At 42.9% G+C, this 22,266-nt stretch overlaps 1 pseudogene; it reads left to right on the forward strand.

Annotated features, from left to right (window-relative positions):
- The window catches only part of LOC123191605 (homeobox-leucine zipper protein ROC6-like), a 131,630-nt pseudogene that overhangs the window by 107,171 nt on the left and 2,193 nt on the right, over positions 1-22,266 (forward strand).

Raw genomic sequence — 22,266 nt, forward strand, 5'->3', positions numbered from 1 at the left:
AGGACTTTGTCAAGTTCGCTTCCTTCCAACTCAAAGATCAAGCTGTAGAATGGTTCCAGCAGTACAAGGATTCCAGAGGTGGACGTGTTATCACTTGGGATGAATTCCGTCAAGATTTCCGAGCTCATCATATTCCTCAGAGCGTGGTTGAAAGCAAGCGTGAGGAATTCCGCAACCTGAAGCAAGGCTCTTTGTCTGTCTATGACTACAACAAGTTGTTTCAGAAGCTCGCCCACTTTGCCAAGCAGGACATCCCTGATGAGAAGAGCATGGTATACTAGTTCAGGGGTGGTCTCAGAGAAGAAATTCAGCTAGCTCTTGTTCTCTTTGAGCCCTTGAGGTACGATGAGTTCTACAACATGGCATTGAAGCAAGAGGCTGCTCAACTGAGGTGTGATGCTTCCAAGAAGCGAGTCAGAGACGCTACTCCTTCTTCCTCTACTCAAGTGGCCAAGCAGCAGAAGTATTGGCTTCCTCCTCCTCCGTCCCGTCAGCCGTATCAGCAGAAGAGCAAAGGTGGCAGTGGTTCTTCCCACCCACCCAACCCTGGCTTTCAGAACAAGACTTCGTCTCAAGCTCCAAGATCGAGTGCTCCGTATCACCGTCCGCTTTCGGAGGTCACGTGCAACAAGTGCCAATAGAAGGGTCACTATGCCAACAAGTGTTTCAACCAGAGGCGTCTTCATCCTCCTCCTCCTATCAGATCGGCAAGTACAGCTGTGGTCAAGCATAACCCCAAGTCCGCCAAGGTCAACTTGATGAATGCAGCTCAGGCAGAGGACTCATCAGATGTCATTATGGGTAACCTTCCTGTTAATGATATTCCTGCAAAAGTTCTTTTTGACATGGGTGCATCACATTGTTTCATCTCGAGACCATTTTTTTCTAAGCATGAGTTGCCTTTACAAGATTTGCCTAGACAGTTATCTGTTGTTTCTCTGGGTAAATTCATGAATGCAAGCGCTATTGCCCCAGATGTTACTATCACGTTGGCGATTACAAGTTTCTCTCTTCTCCAGTGGTTCTTGGTAACTCGGATATTGATCTTATTCTCGGAATGGATTGGCTTTCTAAGCACAAGGCGCATCTTGATTGTGCAGCCAGGCAGATTCAATTGACTCACTTGTCTGAGGATGTAATTGTCTTTGCCACTCGTGATGATACCATCCGTCTGTTTTCTCTCGATGAGAAGGGTGAACTGGATGCTATCTCGCAGATTCCAGTCGTTTGCGAATATCAAGATGTCTTTCCAGAAGAGCTCCCAGGAATGCCTCCGCACCGGCCAGTTGAATTCGTTATTGATCTTGAGCACGGTACGGAACCAGTGTGCAAGCGTCCTTACAAGCTCAGACCTAAAGAGTTGAAGGAGCTGAAGAAGCAACTCGATATTCAAGAAAGAATGGGTCTCATCCGGCCTAGTTCTTCTCCGTGGGGTTGTGGTGTTCTTTTTGTGAAGAAGAAGGATGGAATGGACCGACTTTGTGTTGATTACCGTCCATTGAACAAGAAGACCATCAAGAACAAATACTCACTTCCCAACATCAATGAGCTGTTCAAACAACTCAAAGGTTCCCAAGTATTCTCCAAGCTTGATCTCCGTATGGGTTAATATCATATTCGAATCCGTGAGCAAGATATTCCCAAGATGGGTTTCAGGACAAGCTATGGTTCATATGAATACACTGTCATGTCTTTTGGCCTCGTCAATGCTCCTCCGACATTCTCTCGCATGATGAACTTCATCTTCAACGTCTACATCAATGACTTTGTTTTGGTCTATCTCGACGACATTCTGGTTTTCTCGAAGAACAAGGAAGATCATGCCAAGCACTTGCGTTTGGTACTCGATAAGCTAAGGGAACACCAGTTCTACGCCAAGTTCTCCAAGTGCGAATTTTGGCTCGATGAGGTTCTTTATCTTGGTTATATCATCTCTGCCAAGGGCATTGCGGTGAATCCTGAGAAGGTGTCTGCAATTGTGAATTGGGAACCTCCTCAGAACGTGAAGCAACTCCGTAGCTTCCTCGGTCTCGCAAGTTATTGCCGAAGATTCGTTGAAAACTTTTCTAAGATCGCGAAGCCTCTCTCAAATATTCTCCAGAAGCACGTCAAGTACGTTTGGTCTCCGGAGTGTGACATTGCTTTCAACACTTTGAAAGAGAAATTGATCACTGCTCCAGTTCTGACTCCGCCTGATGAATCCAAACCGTACGAGGTCTTTTGTGATGCCTCTCTCCAAGGTCTTGGCGCAGTGTTGATGCAAGAGAAGAAAGTTGTTGCTTATACCTCTCACCAGTTGAATCCCAATGAGAAGAACTACCCCACTCATGATCTCGAGTTGGCGGCAGTTGTGCATGCTCTTTTGACTTGGAGACATCTCTTATTGGGAAGAAAAGTGGACATTTTCACTGATCACAAGAGTCTCAAGTACATTTTCACTCAGCCTAATCTCAACCTCAGGCAAACTCGACGGGTCGAAATGATTCAAGAGTATAATCCGAGTATCGAGTATACTCCAGGCAAGGCCAATGTGATTGCTGACGCTTTGAGCAGAAAGGCTTATTGTAACAGTCTTATTCTCAAGCCTTATCAACCCGAGCTTTGTGAAGCTTTCCGCAAACTTAATCTGCAAGTTGTTCCTCAAGGTTTCCTCGCCAACCTTCAAGTCTCTCCTACCTTGGAAGACCAGATTCGCCAAGCCCAGCTTCTTGATGCTATGGTGAAAAAGGTGAAGATTGGGATTGCCAAGAGTCAACCCAAGTACAAGTGCTACCGCCTTGACGACAAGGACACTCTCTTCTTCGAGGATCGTATTGTTGTGCCCAAAGGTGACATCCGTAAAGTGATCATGAACGAGGCTCACAATTCTCTCCTCTCCATCCACCCTGGGAGCACGAAGATGTATCAGGACCTCAAGAAGGCTTATTGGTGGACTCGAATGAAGCGCGAGATTGCTTAGTTCGTGAATGAATGTGATGTCTACAGAAGAGTGAAGGCAGAACATCAAAGGCCAGCGGGTCTCCTCCAACCTCTTGCCATTCCAGAATGGAAGTTTGACCACATTGAAATGGACTTCGTGATTGGGTTTCCAAAGTCCAAGCGTGGCAATGATGCTATATTCGTTGTCATCGACAAACTCACCAAAGTGGCTCACTTTCTGCCTATCAAAGAGTCAATCACTGCAGCTCAATTGGCGGAACTCTATACCTCTTGGATTGTCTCTCTGCACGGTATTCCTCAAGTGATCTCTTCAAACCGTGGTAGCATCTTTACCTCCAAGTTTTGGGATTCTTTTCAGAAGGCCATGGGCACCAACATCCGCTTCAGCACAGCTTTCCATCCTCAAAGTAGCGGTCAAGTCGAGCATGTCAACCAGATTCTTGAAGATATGCTCAGGGCTTGTGTGATCTCCTTCGGCATGAAGTGGGAGGATTGTCTTCCATATGCTGAATTCTCCTACAACAATAGTTTTCAAGCAAGTTCGGGCAAGGCCCCATTTGAAATTCTGTATGGCAGGAAGTGCCGTACCCCTCTCAAGTGGTCTAAAACCGGTGAACGTCAGCTTTTGGGTAATGACTTAATCGCAGAGGCAGAGGAAATGTGCAAAGTCATTCGAGATAACCTCAAAGCAGCCCAATCCCGCTAGAAGAGCTACTATGACAGTAAGCACCGTGATTTGGCTTTCGAGATCAGAGATCATGTTTACCTCCGCGTCTCTCCTATGAAAGGTACTCGTCGCTTTGGTATCAAAGGGAAGCTTGCCCCTAGATACGTGGGACCTTTCAAGATTGTCAGCAAGAGAGGCGACCTCGCCTATCAACTCGAGCTTCCTTCAAACTTTGCAAATGTTCATGACGTGTTCCATGTCTCTCAGCTTCAAAAGTTCTTTAAGACTCCTGACCGCACCGTCAACTTCAAGGACATTGAGCTCCAAGAAGATCTCTCCTATCGTGAGCACCCAGTTGCTATTCTCGAAGAGGCTGAACGCAAGACTCGCAACAAGTCAATCAAATTCCTCAAAGTCAAGTGGTCACACCATTCCGACCGTGAAGCTACCTGGGAACGCGAGGATCACCTCCGTTCTGAGTAGCTGGCATTCTTTCAGTCCTAGATCTCGGGACGAGATCCTTTCGTAGTGGTGGAGTGCTGTAACACCCCGGATGTAACTTTCCCAATTTGTACTCCAACTCTTGCCGTTTCTGGCTTTAAGTTATTTTATTTTCTCGGGTTCGGGTTTTTGTCTCTGTGTGTTGTTGTCGTTGTCATGCATCTCATATCATGTCATCATGTGCATTGCATTTGCGTACGTGTTCATCTCATGCATTCGAGCATTTTCCCCGTTGTCGGTTTTGCATTCCGGCGCTTCGTTCTCCTCCGGTGGTCTTTTCTACCTTCTTTCGTGTGTGGGGGTTAAACATTTCCAGATTAGACCGAGATTTGCCAAGCGGCCTTGGTTTACTACCAGTAGACCGCTTGTCAAGTTTCGTACCATTTGGACTTCGTTTGGTACTCCAATGGTTAACCGAGGGACCGAAAAGGCCTCGTGTGTGTTGCAGCCCAACACCCCTCCAATTTGGCCCAAAACCCACCAAAACCCTCTCCATCATTTAGAGCGTTCGATTACAATCGCGTGGCCTAAAACCGCACCTCATTTGGACTCTCCTAGCTCCCTCTATGTCTATATAAAGACCACCTCCGAAATTCGCGGATCCTCTCCCCCCTAACCCTAAAAAAATCCCCTCTACGCTGCCGGACAACGTCCGCCCTGACCGGACGTCCCTCCGCCGCCAACCACGCTCTGCCACGTGGCGCGGAGCCGCTCGTCCCGCCGCTGGCCCGGGGAGCCCGCATCCGGCCCCCGAGGCCCATCCGGATCCGCCGCCGACCGGACCCCTCGTCCTCCGCGGCCGTCCGACGCCGCCCCGACGACTCCGGCGAGCCCGAGCTCCGAGTCTAGCGAACCTCGTTTTCTGTGCCAGCCGGATCCGATCCAGATCTAGATCCCCTCCTCGGTTGACTTTTCTGCCCGAAACCCTAATATTTTTTTCCATGTTCATAGCATCGTAACTTTGCATCCGTAGCTCCGTTTTGGGCATATAGCATATCAAAATGTTCATCTCAGAGAGTACATCATTCCATTCCATTGCATCATTTTCATTTGAGTTCATTTTGATGCCCGAAATTCTGTTAGAAGAGTGCTACTTGAGTTAATTGTCAGATCTGCTGCTCCATTTGGATATTTGTCATTTTTGCCATGATTATTGTGTGCATGATATGGCCATGAGCTCTACATATGTTTTGTTAAGGGTTTTGCCATCTTTCCAGAGGTGCAACCCATGTATTTTTGTGATGTGTGTGCTGACTAGCACAAGCTTGCAAAGTGAGGCACTTGGTAATACTGATTTCAGGGACTTAGCATTTCCACTAAGTCCTTGAGCTGTTTATCTCATATCGCCATATGTTCATGTCGTTTCCTAGTGATCCGTGCCTCTTTTGAGAATGATCAGTAAGGATGATTTGTTAATCTTGTAGTGCTCTATCCATCCATGTCTTTGTTTGCAATTATGGAGCACCCTAGCGATTTTGCCGATGATGTTGTACTTGATCTGTGCATGCTATGCTATTGTTCTTGCCATGTCTAGCTTGCATTTTGTGTATTCTTGATGGGTGTATGCTTAGCTTGTCATGACTTGCTCCGTAGTGAGTGCATCGAGCTCATAAACATGCCTACTTGATATCTATTTTCAGCATGTTCCAATTTTCACTAAGTCTGTGATCTGATTATGTTTTTGCCATGTTCAGATGCTTGCAATTATATTTTCTGATCCCTTTTGGCTCAAGGTCACTAAGGGACTTTTGTTAAGCTCTTTGAGTATCTCCATGCCATGCTTTACTTTGCCACGTTCAGGTCCTGAAGCTTCTAGTTTTGTTGCTCCGAAGAGTGCTACCTGATCTGAAATTCCAGACAAGTGTTAATTTCACTAAGTCTGAAATCTGTTTGCAATATGCGTTTTTGCCATGCTTGTTTGAACCTGTTAATGGATGAATTGGCCGTTTCCCAGTGCTAGACTTTTGTTAAGCATCTTGAATGCATCCCTGCCATGTATTTTGTTGTCATGTTTGGGTGCTGTAGCATGTTCATCTTGTTGCATTTAGATGGCTACTTGCTGTAAATCGCAGAATGTGGTCATATTTGAATCGCTTGCCATTTCCAAACCGTAACTCCGATTCCGGCGTTCTTTATATCGTTTTCAAGCGATTTCATCTCATATTTCCAGTGGCACACTTGGATTTCCAAGTTGAGGCCAGGTTCAAGCATCCCTTGTCAAATCTTGCATATGCATCCCGCATCCCATCCCGCATAGCATACCATCCTTGCATCATATTGTTTGATCCTTGCACGTGGTTGATTGTGTCCTTGTTGCTAGTTTGTCTTGTTTGGGTAGATCCGGGAGACGAGTTCGCTAATGAGGAGCCCGTTGAGTTTGCTTTCGAGGATCCAGTCAACTCTGACAACTTTGCAGGCAAGATGATCATACCCTCGAAATCACTACTATCTTTGCCTTGCTAGATGCTCGCTCTTTTGCTATGCCAATGCTACGATGCCTACCACTTGCTTTCAAGCCTCCCAAATTGCCATGTCAAACCTCTAACCCACCATGTCCTAGCAAACCGTTGATTGGCTATGTTACTGCTTTGCTCAGCCCCTCTTATAGCGTTGCTAGTTGCAGGTGAAGATTGGAGGCCGTTCCTTGTTGGAACATCTATTTACTTGTTGGGATATCATTATATTGCCGTGTTATCTTAATGCATCTATATACTTGGTTAAGGGTGAAAGGCTCGGCCTCTCGCCTAGTGTTTTGTTCCACTCTTGCCGCCCTAGTTTCCGTCATATCGGTGTTATGTTCCCAGAGTTTGTGTTCCTTACGCGGTTGGGTTATAATGGGAACCCCTTGATAGTTCGCCTTGATTAAAGCTTTTCCAGCAATTCCCAACCTTGATTTTACCATTTGCCACCTAGCCTCTTTTTCCCTTGGGTTTCTGGAGCCCGAGGGTCATCTTATTTTAACCCCCCCGGGCCAGTGCTCCTCTGAGTGTTGGTCCAACCGAGCGATGTCCGGGGCTACCAGGGGCAACTCTGGGCTGGCCTACCCGACATCTGGCTCATCTGAGTGTGCCCTGAGAACGAGATATGTGCAGCTCCTATCGGGATTTGTCGGCACATTCGGGCGGTGTTGCTGGTCTTGTTTTAACATGTCGAAGTGTCTTGAAGAATTGAGGTACCGAGTCTGATCGGAATGTCTCGGGAGGAGGTCTATTCCTTCGTTGACCGTGAGAGCTTGTCATGGGCTAAGTTGGGACCCCCCTGCAGGGATTTGAACTTTTGAAAGCCGTGCCCGCGGTATGGGCAGATGGGAATTTGTTAATGTCCGGTTGTAGATAACTTGAACCTTAATTTAACTAAAATGAATCAACTGAGTGCGTTACCGTGATGCCTCTTCTCGGCGGAGTCCGGGAAGTGGACACGGTGTTGATGTAATGCTTGCGCAGGTTGCTCTCTAGTTTCTCACTCGCGCTTTGCCTCCTCTTCTCGCTCTCTTTTGCGAACAGGATAGCCACCATATATGCTAGTCGCTTGCTGCAGCTCCACATATTTACCTTGCCATACCTATAAGATTAAATAGTCTTGATCGCGAGGGTGCGAGATTGCTGAGTCCCTATGGCTCACAGATTACTATTACACCAGATGCAGGGCCTGATGATTCCGCTCCAGGTGACGCACTCGAGCTCAAGTGGGAGTTCGACAAGGACTCTAAACGTTACTATGTTTCCTTTCCTGATGATCAGTAGTGGTGCCCAGTTGGGGGTGATCGGGACCGTGTCGCATGTTGGGTTATCTTTTATTTTGGCGCCATAGTCGGGCCATGAGTGTTTGGTTGATGTAATGTTATTTATGTACTTGATTGACGTGGCGAGTGTAAGCCAACTATGTCATCTCCCCTTTTATTATCTATATTACATGGGATGTTGTGAAGATTGCCTAACTTGCGACATATGCCTTCAATGCGATTATGCCTCTAAGTCGTGCCTCGACACGTGGGAGATATAGTCGCATCGAGGGTGTTACATCGACGTTGGCAGCAACAACGGCTTCATGGGAATGGGAATGCAGTCTATCCCTGACCTGACGGGTGGCAGCTCGGCGGCCATGCACCTGCCTGCTGGCATCATGGACGGCGGCCTCGACGATGGCCTCGGTGGCGAAGGCGTCGCCATCGACCGTGGCGCGCTGCTTGAGCTCGAGTTGGCGGCCATGGAGGAGCTGGTGAAGGTGACGCAGGTGGACGTCCCGCTGTGGCAGCCCCACCTGGATATTGCATTGGAGAGTTCGCCCGCGTGCTCAGCCCCAGCCCCGCCGGCTACGTCTCGGAGGCCACCCGTGAGGCCGGCATCGCCATCATCAACATCGTCGACCTTGTCAACAACCTCATGAACGAGGTTCGCATTGCCATCCACATGGATACTAGCGACGCTTCATGTAGAAACACAAGAGTTAAGCGGTGCAATGCTGCATGCCCGGTGGTCTGAGATGTTCCCGTGCGTGGTGGCGAGGGCGAGCACGTTGGAGATCATCTCGAGCGGCATGGGGGGTACCCGCAGCGGCTCAATCCAACTGGTGACCACGACCGTCCTTGCTCGTGCCCTGATACGTCTCCAATGTATCTATAATTTTTTATTGTTTCATGCTGTTTTATTATCAATCTTGAATGTTCTATAATCATTTTATAGTCATTTTATATCATTTTTTGGTACTAACCTATTGATATAGTGCCCAGTGCCAGTTCCTATTTTTTTCCATGTTTTTTATGTCAGAGGAAATCAATATCAAATGGAGTCCAAATGGCACGAAACCTTACGACGATTTTTAATGGGCCAAAAGGAAGCAGATGGGCCCTGGTTGCACCTGGGGGGAGTCCCGAGGAGGGGACAACCCACCAGGGCGCGCCAGGAGGCTTGGCACCTCTACAAATCCCTACTTCCAAAAATTTCGCTTTGAGCTCTGGCACCTCTACAAATCCCTACTTCCCATTGCGAAGGGACCTTCTTTTACTTTATTCATTTTTTATTTTGAAATGTGAGTCTCCATCTTCTCTTATAAAAAGCACCAACTAGGATGCAATATGATCGTGCTCAAGTATTGGGTGTAGTTAATACTCGAGTGTGTTTCATGAATGGGTCAATGTTTGAGCATGATGGGCTAGGGATAACTTATTTTAGCATTGATATTTTGAAAGACATGGTTGCTTGTTGGTATGCTTGAGTATCTAAATTATTATATCAAAACTAGACTATTGCTTTGAATCACATAAAAGTCCAAATGTCCATGCTATAAACAAAAGAATATGAAATGACTTGATGAACAACACTCCACATCAAAAAAATCTGTTTTTATCACTTGCCTACTCGAGGACGAGTAGGAGTTAAGCTTGGGGATGCTGAAACGTCTCCAACGTATCTATAATTTTTGATTGTTCCATGCTGTTTTATTATCAATCTTGGATGTTTTATAATCATTTTATAGTCATTTTATATCATTTTTGGTACTAACCTATTGACATAGTGCCCAGTGCTAGTTCCTATTTTTTCCATGTTTTTTACATCGCAGGAAATCAATATCAAACAGAGTCCAAATGGCACAAAACTTTACGATGATTTTTTATGGGCCAAAAGGAAGCAGATGGGCCCTGGTTGCACCTAGGGGGAATCCCGAGGAAGGGACAACCCACCAGGGCGCGCTAGGAGGCCCTAGCGTGCCCTGGTGGGTTGTGCCCACCTCGGGTACCCCCCCCCCCGGACCGCCTCTTTGCTCTATAAATACCCCCAAAATCCCAGAATCCTAGGGAGTCGATGAAATATTCATCTAGCCGCCAGAGAGTCCAGAAACACCAGATCCAATATAGACACCATCACGGAGGGGTTCACCACTTCCATTGGTGCCTCTCCGATGATGCGTGAGTAGTTCTTTGTAGACCTTCGGGTCCGTAGTTAGTAGCTAGACGGCTTCATCTCTCTCTCTCTCTCTTAATCCTCAATACAATGGTCTCTTGGAGATCCATATGATGTAACTCTTTTGTGGTGTGTTTGTTGGGATTGATGAACTTTGAGTTTATGATCTGATCTATGTTTTTATATCCATGAAAGTATTTTGAGTTTCTTTGATCTCTTTTATGCATGATCTCTTATAGCCTCATATTTCTTCTCCGATATTTGGGTTTTGTCTGACCAACTCGATCCATTTATCTTGCAATGGGAAGAGGTGCCCAATAGTGGGTTTGATCTTACGGTGCTTGATCCCAGTGACAGAAAGGGAACTGCCACGTATGTATCGTTGCTACTAACGATAAAAAGACGAGATCTATATCTACCGCCATATAGATAAACGGTTCTTTTCTACATCATGTCATCGTTCTTATTGCATTACTACGTTTTTCGATGAACTTAATACACTAGATGCATGCTGGATAGCGGTCGATTGTGGAGTAATAGTAGTAGATGCAGGTAGGAGTCGGTCTACTAATCTTGGACGCGATGCCTATGTAATGATCATTGCCTGGATATCGTCATAATTATTTGAAGTTCTAGCAATTTCCCAACAGTAATATGTTTACCCACCATTTGCTATTTTTCTCGAGAGAAGCCACTAGTGAAACCTACGGCCCCGGGGTCTTATTTCTCATATATTTGCCTTTGCGATCTACTTTTTCCTTGCTTTTATTTTCAGATCTATTAAACCAAAAATACAAAAATACTTTGCTGCACTTTATTTTATTTGCGATCTATTTATCCAATCTATTACAACCTTTTTACCATCACGCACCAATTTCTGGCGCCGTTACCCGAAAGGGATTGACAACCCCTTTAACACGTCGGGTTGCAGGTGTTGTTATTTGTGTGCAGGGGCTGTTTACATTGTGTTGCTTGGTTCTCCTACTGGTTCGATAACCTTGGTTTCATAACTGAGGGAAATACGTACCGCCGCTGTGCTGCATCATCCCTCCCTCTCCGGGGAAATACCGACGTAGTTCCAGCTGCCATCAAGGAGAATTTCTGGTGCCGTTGCCGGGGAGGATCTTCAACATAACCAGGTTCCTAATCACAAATCTCATCTCCTCGCAATTTACATTATTCGCCATTTGCCTCTCGCTTCCCTCTCCCCCACTTTACAAAATTTGCCGTTTTCTTCGCCTCTCTTTTTCCGTTCGCCCTTTTTGTCGGATCTGTTTTTGAGTGCAATCTTGTTGTATAGTCATCATGACTCAAGAGAACACCAAATTATGTGATTTCTCAAATACCAACAACAATGATTTTATTAGCACTCCGCTTGCTCCCCCCGCCACTAGTGCGGAGACTTGTGATATTAATAATGCTTTGCTGAATCTTGTTATGAAAGACCAATTTTCCGGTACTCCTAATGAGGATGCCTCGTCCCATCTTAATACGTTCGTGGAATTATGCGGTATGCAAAAGAAAAAATATGTGGACAATGATGTGGTCAAGATGAAATTATTTCTGTTTTCCTTGCGTGATTCTGCAAAAATTTGGTTCTCTTCTTTGCCTCATAATAGTATTGGTTCTTGGAATAACTGCAAAGATGATTTTATCACTAAGTATTTTCCTCCCGCAAAAATTATTTCCCTTAGAACCCAGATCATGAATTTCAAGCAATTTGAACATGAGCATGTCGTGCAATCTTGGGAAAGGATGAAAATGATGCTGAGGAATTGCCAAACTCATGGGTTAAATCTTTGGATGATCATACAAATTTTTTGTGCGGGATTAAATTTTGTTTCTCGTAATCTTTTAGATTCCGCCACGGGTGGTACTTTTATGGAAATTACTTTTGGTGAAGCCACCAAATTGCTCGATAATATCATGGCAAATTATTCACAATGGCATACCGAAAGAGCTCCTACTAGTAAAAAAGTTAATTCGGTTGAAGACATTTCTTCTTTGAGTGATAAAGTTGATGCTCTTATGAAATTGGTTGGTAGTAAAAGTGCTCCTATTGATTTTAATGATATGCCTTTGTCTACTTTGATTGATCAAAATAGAGATGCCATTGATGTGAATTTTATCTCTAGAAATAATTTCAATAACAATGCTTATAGAGGTAATTTTAATCCTAGGCCTTTTCCTAGTAATTCCTCTAATAATTATGGTAATTCCTATGGCAATCAATCTTACAATAATAATAGGAACACCTTTGATCTTGGGAATAATATTAAAGAATTTATCAACACACAAAAAGTTTTCAACACTTCCATAGAAGAAAAGTTGAACAAAATTGATGATTTGTCTAGAAGTGTTGATAGAACTGCTCATGATGTTGAAAATCTCAAGATGAAATTTTTTGTGCCTAAAGTAGATGAATCAATTAAAGCTCTTTATGTTTCTATGGATGAAAGTAAAAAAAGAACTGCTATACTTAGAGCTAAAAGAGATTTTTTTGGAAAAAGCTTTTTCTAGTGATTATTCTTGCAAAAGTGATGAAGATCTTAAAATGATTGGTGTTTCTTATATTGATTCCTTGTTTAGTAAAGTTAAGAATGATGAAAAAGGGACTCAAGAAGAGTCAACTTTAGGTAGAAGGCGTCCCAATATTTTGGAGGGTGAAAATATTGTTGAGAAAATTGATGAAAGTGGGTTTGGAGAGGTCAAAACTTTAGCTAGTGATGCACCCACTATTTTGGATTACAAAGACTTTAATTATGATAGTTGCTCTTTGATTGATTGTATTTCTTTGTTGCAATCCATGATAAATTCACCCCATGCTTATGAACAAAATAAAGCTTTTACTAAACATATTGTTGATGCTATGATGAAAAAGCTCTTGAAGAAAAATTGGAATTAGAAGTTTCAATTCCTAGAAAATTGTATGATGAGTGGGAACCTACTATCAAAGTCAAGATTAAAAATTATGAATGTTTTGCTTTGTGTGACTTGGGTGCTAGTGTTTCCACAATTCCGAAATCTTTATGTGATGTGCTTGGTCTTACCAATCTTGAAGAATGATCCTTGAATTTGCATTTGGCGGATTCTACTATTAAAAGCCCTATGGGAAGAATTAATGATGTTCTTATTCTTTCAAATAGGAATTATGTGCCCATAGATTTTATTGTTCTTGATATTGATTGCAATCCATCTTGTCCAATTATTCTTGGTAGACTGTTTTACGCACTATCGGTGCCGTGATTGATATGAAAGAAGGCAATATTAAGTTCCAATTTCCTTTGAGGAAAGGTATGGAACACTTTCCTAGAACTATAATTAATCCACCTTATGAATCAATCATGAGGGCATCTTATGGATCTCGAACCAAAGATGACAAAACGTAGATCCTTGCTATATGCCTAGCTAAGGGCGTAAAACTATAGCGCTTGTTGGGAGGCAACCCAATGAATAAAATTTATTTTTGAATTTTTCTTCCTCTTCTTGTGTGTTTACGCAATTATGCTACTGTTATGATTGTGTTTTTTATGTTTTAATTAGTGTTTGTGCCAAGTAAAGCCTTTAGGATCTTCTTGGGCAATAGTTGTTTGATCTTGATGAAAAAATAGAAAGTTTGCGCTCACGGAATTAATTTTCATTTTTACCAGAGAGCGATAAAATACCCATTCCACTTGCAATAGATCAATATACAAGTTTATCAGGTCATCCTAATTGTCAGACTTTTTTGAGTTACAGAAGTATTTGAAATAGTCAGATTGCTACAGACTATTCTGTTTTGACAGATTCTGTTTTCTTTGTGTTGTGTGCTTATTTTGATGGATCTATGGTTTTATTTGATGAGTTTTTTCCATAGAAAAGTTGGAATACAGTAGATATAATACCAAAACAAAATATGAATTGGCTTGATACAACACTTATAGTAGTGGTTTATTATTCTTATACTAACGGATCTCACGAAGGCTTTGTTGAGTTTTGTGTGATTGAAGTTTTTAAGTCTTGGGTTATCTTACGATGGATGAAGGAATGATGTAAGAGCCTAAGCTTGGGAATGACCCAGCATCCCAAGCTATTATCCAAGAATGAGCAACCAGCTAAGCTTGGGGATGCCCCGGAGTGGCATCCCCGCTTTCTTCCAACAACTATCGGTATTTTACTCGAGACTATATTTTTATTCGTCACATGATATGTGTTTTGCTTGGAGCGTCTTGTATGATATGTGTCTTTTCTTGTTTAGTTTGTGTTTTTAGTCACCAATCCTTGCTGGACACACCTATTTGTGGGAGCCAAAATTATGTCATGACTTGCTAGAATTGCTCTCTATGCTTCACTTAAATCTTTTATGAGCTAGGACTTGCTCTAGTGCTTCACTTATACCTTTTTGAGCATGGTGTGCTTTGTTATTTTTGAAGAAATTCTCTCTTGCTTCGCTTAGATTTGTTTGAGAGTTAGTAAAATTTTGAAGAAATTCTCTCTTGCTTCACCTAAATTATTTTGAGAGAACAAAATTTGTTATGCTCATGATCTTCACTTATATTTGTTTGAGCTTATGAAAAGAAACACAAGAAAATTAGTCCCAAAGTGATAGATATCCAAGAAGGATAAAGTAAAGAAAATGTAATGAAGATCATTGGACAAAATAAACTTGTTTCTTAGTAATAGTTTTGAGATATGATGATGTGCTATGTGAGTTATGTCGATGAGTAATTGTGCTCTAGTAAGAATATGGGTGTTAAGGTTTGTGATTCCCTATGCATGCACGGAAGTCAATAGTCATGCAATGAAAATTATATCCTACTTGTGGTGCATTATTCAGTGTTAATTATGCTTAATGCTTGCTTATGAGATTATTCGTTTCTTGGTTGGTCACTTCCCAATCTTTTGCTAGACTTGATTTTGCACTAAGTATGACTTCTGCTTGTGCATCCAAAATCCTTTAAACCAGTTTTGTCACATGAGTCCACTATATCTACCTATATGCAGTATTCTTTTGCCATTCGAAGCAAATTTGCATGTGCCATCTCTAATTTTCAAAATAAACTTATCTTTTGTGTGTTTGTTTCGCTCGTGGAACGGTAACGAGTGGCTAATATTTTCCATGCTAGAAGTGTTATTCTCAAGATGAGTGTTTACTCACTTTTCATTGCACGAGAGTAAGGCTAAGGTATTAGGGATGCCCAGTCCTGAAATGAAAAAACAAAAATGAATTTACTTTATGTTGTCAAATAATAAATTCGTTGAAAAGTGTTGGTATGGAGGGCACATGTGGATACGGCTAGCCATGGAAAGTGAAAGTTATGGTGGAAAAAGGAATAAACTTTATTTTCTATTTGGGAACCGCCTATGGCATATCTAGCATGGAAAGTGTTCGGAACTCTAAGTCGTTTTCGTTGGTGGGATGGATACACCTCCCAAAATGTTTTTATATCAAATTTTTCGCTTTGAGCTCTGGCACCTCTACAAATCCCTACTTCCCTCTGCGAAGGGACTTTCTTTTACTTTATTCATTTTTTATTTTGAAATTTGAGTCTCCATCTTCTCTTATAAAAAGCACCAACTAGGAGGCAATATGATCGTGCTCAAGTATTGGGTGTAGTTAATATTCGAGTGTGTTTCATGAATGGATTTGAGCATGATGGGCTAGGGATAACTTATTTTAGCATTGATATTTTGAAAGACATGGTTGCTAGTTGATATGTTTGAGTATCTGAATTATTATGTCAAAACTAGACTATTGCTTTGAATCACATAAAAGTCCAAATGTCCATGCTATAAAGAAAAGAATATGAAATGACTTGATGAACAGCACTCCACATCAAAAATTCTATTTTTTATCACTTGCCTACTCGAGGACGAGTAGGAGTTAAGCTTGGGGATGCTGATACGTCTCCAACGTATCTATAATTTTTGATTGTTCCATGATGTTTTATTATCAATCTTGGATATTTTATAATCATTTTATATCATTTTTTGGTACTAACCTATTGACATAGTGCCCAGTGCCAGTTCCTGTTTTCCATGTTGTTTACATCGCAGGAAATCAATATCAAACGGAGTCCAAATGGCACGAAACTTTACGATGATTTTTTATGGGCCAAAAGGAAGCAGATGAGCCCTGGTTGCACCTAGGGGAGTCCAGAGGAAGGGACAACCCACCAGGGCACGCTAGGAGGCCCTAGCGCGCCCTGGTGGGTTGTGCCCACCTCGGGTACCCCCCGGACCGCCTCTTTACTCTATAAATACCCCCAAAATCCCAGAACCCTAGGGGAGTCGACGAAATATTCATCCAGTCGCCAGAGAGTCCAGAAACACCAGATCCAATGTAGACACCATCATGGAGGGGTTCACCACTTCCATTGGTGCCTCTCCGATGATGCGTGAGTAGTTCTTTGTAGACCTTCGGGTCCGTAGTTAGTAGCTAGATGGCTTCATCTCTCTCTCTCTCTTAATCCTCAATACAATGGTCTCTTGGAGATCCATATGATGTAACTCTTTTGTGGTGTGTTTGTTGGGATTGATGAACTTCGAGTTTATGATCAGATCTATGTTTTTATATCCATGAAAGTATTTTGAGTTTCTTTGATCTCTTTTATGCATGATCTCTTATAGCCTCATATTTCTTCTTCGATATTTGGGTGTTGTCTGGCCAACTTGATCTATTTATCTTGCAATGGGAAGAGGTGCCCGGTAGTGGGTTCGATCTTACGGTGCTTGATCCCAGTGACAGAAAGGGAACCAACACATATGTATCATTGCTACTAAGGATAAAAAGACGAGATCTATATCTACCGCCATATAGATAAACAGATCGTTTCTATATCATGTCATCGTTCTTATTGCATTACTCCGTTTTCCATAAACTTAATACACTAGATGCATGCTGGATAGCGGTCGATATGTGGAGTAATAGTAGTAGACGCAGGCAGGAGCCGGTCTACTAATCTTCGACGTGATGCTTATGTAATGATCATTGCGTGGATATCGTCATAATTATTTGAAGCTCTATCAATTGCCCAACAGTAATTTGTTTACCCACCGTTTGCTTTTTTCTCGAGAGAGTGAAACCTACGGCCCCCGGGTCTTATTTCTCATATATTTGCCTTTGCGATCTACTTTTTCCTTGCTTTTATTTTTCAGATCTATTAAACCAAAAATACAAAAATACTTTGCTGCACTTTTATTTTATTTGTGATCTATTTATCAAATCTATTACAACCTTTTTACCGTCACGCACCAATTTCTGGCGCCGTTACCTGAAAGGGATTGACAACCCCTTTAACACGTAGGGTTGCGAGGTGTTGTTATTTGTGTGCAGGGGTTGTTTACGTTGTGTTGCTTGGTTCTCCTATTGGTTCGATAACCTTGGTTTCATAACTGAGGGAAATACCTACCACCACTGTGCTGCATCATCCCTCCCTCACCGGGGAAATACCGACGTAGTTCCAGCTACCATCATGCCCAGCCTAAGCTCACTCGCGTGACGTACTGACGTTATGATGTGTGCAGATGTGCGCGGAGCTGCAGGTGATGTCGCTGCTGGTGCCGATTAGGGAGGTGACGTTCCTGCACTTCTACAAGCAGCACGCCGATGGGCCATGGGCCATTGTGGACGTGTCGGTGGACGGCGTCCTTCGCCCCGACTCCGGCACCGGCGCCGACCCTGCAGGGTACATGGGTTGCCGCCTCCTCCCTTCCGGCTGCATCGTCGAGGACATGCAGAACGGCTACGCCAAGGTACGTAACCAAAGCATCTGTCCCACTCTCCCGTAACCAACCTGATTCAGTTTCAGCCGGGACGCGCGGCACGGGGAAGGAGAAGGCAGGGGGTGTTTGTAAAAACATGTGCGTTAACCAGCTCATGCCCGACAAGTCCAATTGTCGCTCTGTGATTTGTCCAGGACCAAAAGTTGCACATTGGGTGCAAGTTCTGGGACTGGGTAAGGTCATTTTGCAGGTTGTAGGACCAAATCATCACATCTTGGACAAGTTATAGGACGCCACCCCAGTGCTTTTAACTCTTTTATAAGCATTGCGAGATTAAAAGCATGCAAACCTCTGAACCCCGTACCTTCATCTTTCTTGGGAATACACATACACCAACATGCCCAGCAATGCATTTTCCTTTGGTCCTCATTGTCGCCCCACCAGAAGCTTCACATAGCGTACGTAATCTCCTTGCTTATTTTCTTTGGAATCTTGAATACTTCCATTGCAAAAACAGGAAGAGATTGGATGACTACTTTCAATAAGATTTTCTTTCTACCTAAAGATAACATTTTTCCCTTCCACCCCTTTAACTGTGCAATCACACTCTCAACAAGATCCTGAAAATTATAACTCCTTTCAGCCTGAACCATTGCAGGTAAACCCAAGTATCCATCAGACAAAGCTTTGCTCTTTGCCTTTTTTACAACATTCACACACAAGGGCTACAAAAAATATTGCACTTTTCTTCACTCATCAATTGTCTTGAGCTTGCACAATGTTGATCCATTACTTGTCTCAACTAGGTTGCATTTTCCAAATCTTCTTTCACAAGGATCAGGGCTAAAACATATACTACATTTTTGCTTCACTCACCAATTGTCTTGAGCTTGCACAATTTTAACCAAGTAATTGTCTTAACTAGGTTCAATATCCAAATCTGCTTTCATAAGGATCGGGGAATCATCAACGAATAGTAAGTGGGATATTGGTGGTGCATTTATGAAAACCTTACTCCTTCAATGCCGCAACCCTACGAGTCAAAAGACTTGATAAACCCTCTTGATACGTCTCCAACGTATCTACTTTTCCAAACACTTTTCCTCTTGTTTTGGACTTGAATTTGTATGATTCGAATGGAACTAACCCGGACTAACATTGTTTTCAGTCGAAGTACATTCGTGTTGTTTTTTGCGCAGAAATAGAAGTTCTCAAAATTGGATGAAACTTGACAGTGATTTTTTTATTTAATATATGGAAAATACTGGAGCAAATACCTGCTAGAGGGGGGCCATCGGGAAGCCAGAAGGCAGCTGGATGCGCCTACCCCCTAGGGTGCGCCTACCTCCCTAGTGGGGCCCACAAGCGTCCGTCTGACCTACTTCCAGTCCTATAAGTTCCGTCTTCCGAGGAAAAAATGAGAGGGAAAGAATTATCGCCTTTTGTGATACACAACCGCCGCCACCTCCTGTTCTTCATTAGGAGGGCTGATCTAGATTCTGTTCAGGGCTCTGATGACCCACAAGTATAGGGGATCAATCGTAGTCCTTTAGATAAGTAAGAATGTCGAACCCAACGAGGAGCAGAAGGAAATGACAAGTGGTTTTCAGCAAGGTATTTTCTGCAAGCACTGAAATTGTCGGTAACAGAAAGTTTGATAGCAAGATAGTTTGTAGCGAGCAAGTAACGGTAATGGTAAATAAAGTGTAGCAAGGTAGGCCAATCCTTTTTAGCAAAGGATAGGCCAAAACGGTTTCTTATGATAGGCAAAGCGTTCTTGGGGGTACACGGGAATTTCATCTAGTCACTTTCATCATGTTGGTTTGATTCGTGTTCGCTACTTTGATAATTTGATATGTGGGTGGATCGGTGCTTAGGTGTTGTTCTTACTTGAATAAACCTCCTACTAATGATTAACCCCCTCGCAAGCATCTGCAACTACGAGAAAACTATTAAGATAAAATCAAACCATAGCATTAAACATTTGGATCCAAATCGGTTCCTTACGAAGTAGCGCATAAACTAGGGTTTAAGATTCTGTCACTCTAGCAACCCATCATCTAACAACTACTCCACAGTGCATTCCCTTAGGCCTAAATATGGTCAAGTGCCATGTAGTCGACGTTCACATGACACCACTAAGGGAATGACAACATACATATCATCAAAATATCATACACATATCAAATTCACATGATTACTTGCAACATGACTTCTCCTGTGACCTCAAGAACAAAAGTAACTACTCACAAATGATAATCATGCTCAAGTTCAGCGGGGTATTAAATAGAATAATGGATCTAAACATATAATCTTCCACCAAATAAACCATATAGTAGTCAACTACAAGAGATAATCAGCACTGGTCACCCATAGGTACCAATCTAAGGTTCCGGTACAAAGATTAAACACAAGAGATGAACGAGAAGATGGTGTTGTTTAAGATGTTGATGAATATTTCCCTCCCAAATATTAGAGGGTTGTTGGTGATGACGATGGCTTCGATTTCCCCCTCTGGGAGGGAAGTTCCCTCGGCGGAATCGCTATGCCGGAGGGCAAAAGTGCTCCTGCCCCAAGTTCCGTCTCGAGACGACGACACTCCATCCCGAAAGTCCTCTCCTTATTTTTTTCTAGGTCAAAATGACATATATACCAGAAGATGGGCACCTGAGGTGGGTAGTGCTGGGCACAACCCACAAGGGCGCCCTGGTGTCTTGCGCTTGCTACCTCTTGAGCACTGCGTTGGTTTTCCTCGAAGAGGAAGGCATGATGCAGCAAAGTAGCGTAAGTATTTCCCTCAGTTTTTGAGAACCAAGGTATCAATCCAGTAGGAGGCTACGCGCGAGTCCCTTGTACCTACACAAAACAAATAAATCCTCGCAACCAACACAAATAGGGGTTCTCAATCCCTATAAGGCCACTTACGAGAGTGAGATCTGATAGATATGATAAGATAATATTTTTGGTATTTTTATGATAAAGATGCAAAGTAAAATAAAGGCAAAGTAAATAGCAAAGGAAATAACTAAGTAGTAGGAGATTAATATGATGAAGATAGACCCTGGGGCCATAGGTTTCACTAGTGGCTTCTCTCGAGAGCATAAGTATTCTACGATGGGTGAACAAATTACTGTTGAGCAATTAACAGAATTGAGCATAGTTATGAGAATATCTAGGTATGATCATGTATATAGGCATCACGTTCGAGGCAAGTAGACCGACTCTTGCCTGCATCTACTACTATTACTCCACTCATCGACCACTATCCAGCATGCATCTAGAGTATTAAGTTAAAAACAGAGTAACGCCTTAAGCAAGATGACATGATGTAGAGGGATAGACTCATGCAATACGAAGAAAACCCTATCTTGTTATCCTCGATGGCAACAATACAATACGTGCCTTGCTGCCCTTACTGTCACCGGGAAAGGACACCGCAAGATTGAACCCAAAGCTAAGCACTTCTCCCATTGCAAGAAAGATCAATCTAGTAGGCCAAACCAAACTGATAATTCGAAGATACTTGCAAAGATAACCAATCATACATAAAATAATTCAGGGAAGATTCAAATATTATTCACAGATAGACTTGATCATAAACCCACAATTCATCGGTCTTAACAAACACACCGCAAAAAGAAGATTACATCGAATAGTTCTCCACAAGAGAGGGGGAGAACATTGTATTGAGATCCAAAAGGAGAGAAGAAGCCATCTAGCTACTAACTATGGACCCGTAGGTCTGAGGTAAACTACTCACACTTCATCGGAGAGGCTATGGTGTTGATGTGGAAGCCCTCCGTGATCAATGCCCCCTCCGGCGGAGCTCCGGAACAGGCCCCAAGATGGGATCTCATGGATATAGAAAGTTGCGGTGGTGGAATTAGGGTTTTGGCTTCGTATCTGATCGTTTGGGGGGTACATAGGTATATATAGGAGGAAGAAGTATGTCGGTGGAGCAACAGGGGGCCCATGAGGGTGGAGGGCGCGCCTGGTGGGGGTGGGCGCGCCCCCTACCTCGTGGCCTCCTCTCTTGTGCCTTGACGTAGGGTCAAAGTCTCCCGAGTCTTGTTCGTTGAGAAAATCACGTTCTCGAAGGATTCATTCCGTTTGGACTCCGTTTGATATTCCTTTTCTTCGAAACCCTAAAACAAGCAAAAATAACAATTCTGGGATGGGCCTCTGGTTAATAGGTTAGTCCCAAAAATAATATCAAAGTGGATAATAAAGCCCAATAATGTCCAAAACAGTAGATAATATATCATGGAGCAATCAAAAATTATAGATACGTTGGAGACGTATCAAACATCCCCAAGCTTAATTCCTTCTCGTCCTCGAGTAGGTAAATGATAAGAACAGAATTTTTGATGCAGAGTGCTACTTGGCATATTTTTAATGTAATTCTTCTTAATTGTGGTTTGAATATTCAGATCCGAAAGATTCAAGACAAAAGTTCATATTGACATAAAAATGATAATACTTCAAGCATACTAACTAAGCAATTATGTCTTCTCAAAATAACATGGCCAAAGAAAGTTCATCCCTACAAAATCA

The sequence above is a fragment of the Triticum aestivum genome, chromosome 2A, assembly GCF_018294505.1.
Source record: "Triticum aestivum cultivar Chinese Spring chromosome 2A, IWGSC CS RefSeq v2.1, whole genome shotgun sequence".
NCBI lineage: Eukaryota > Viridiplantae > Streptophyta > Magnoliopsida > Poales > Poaceae > Triticum > Triticum aestivum.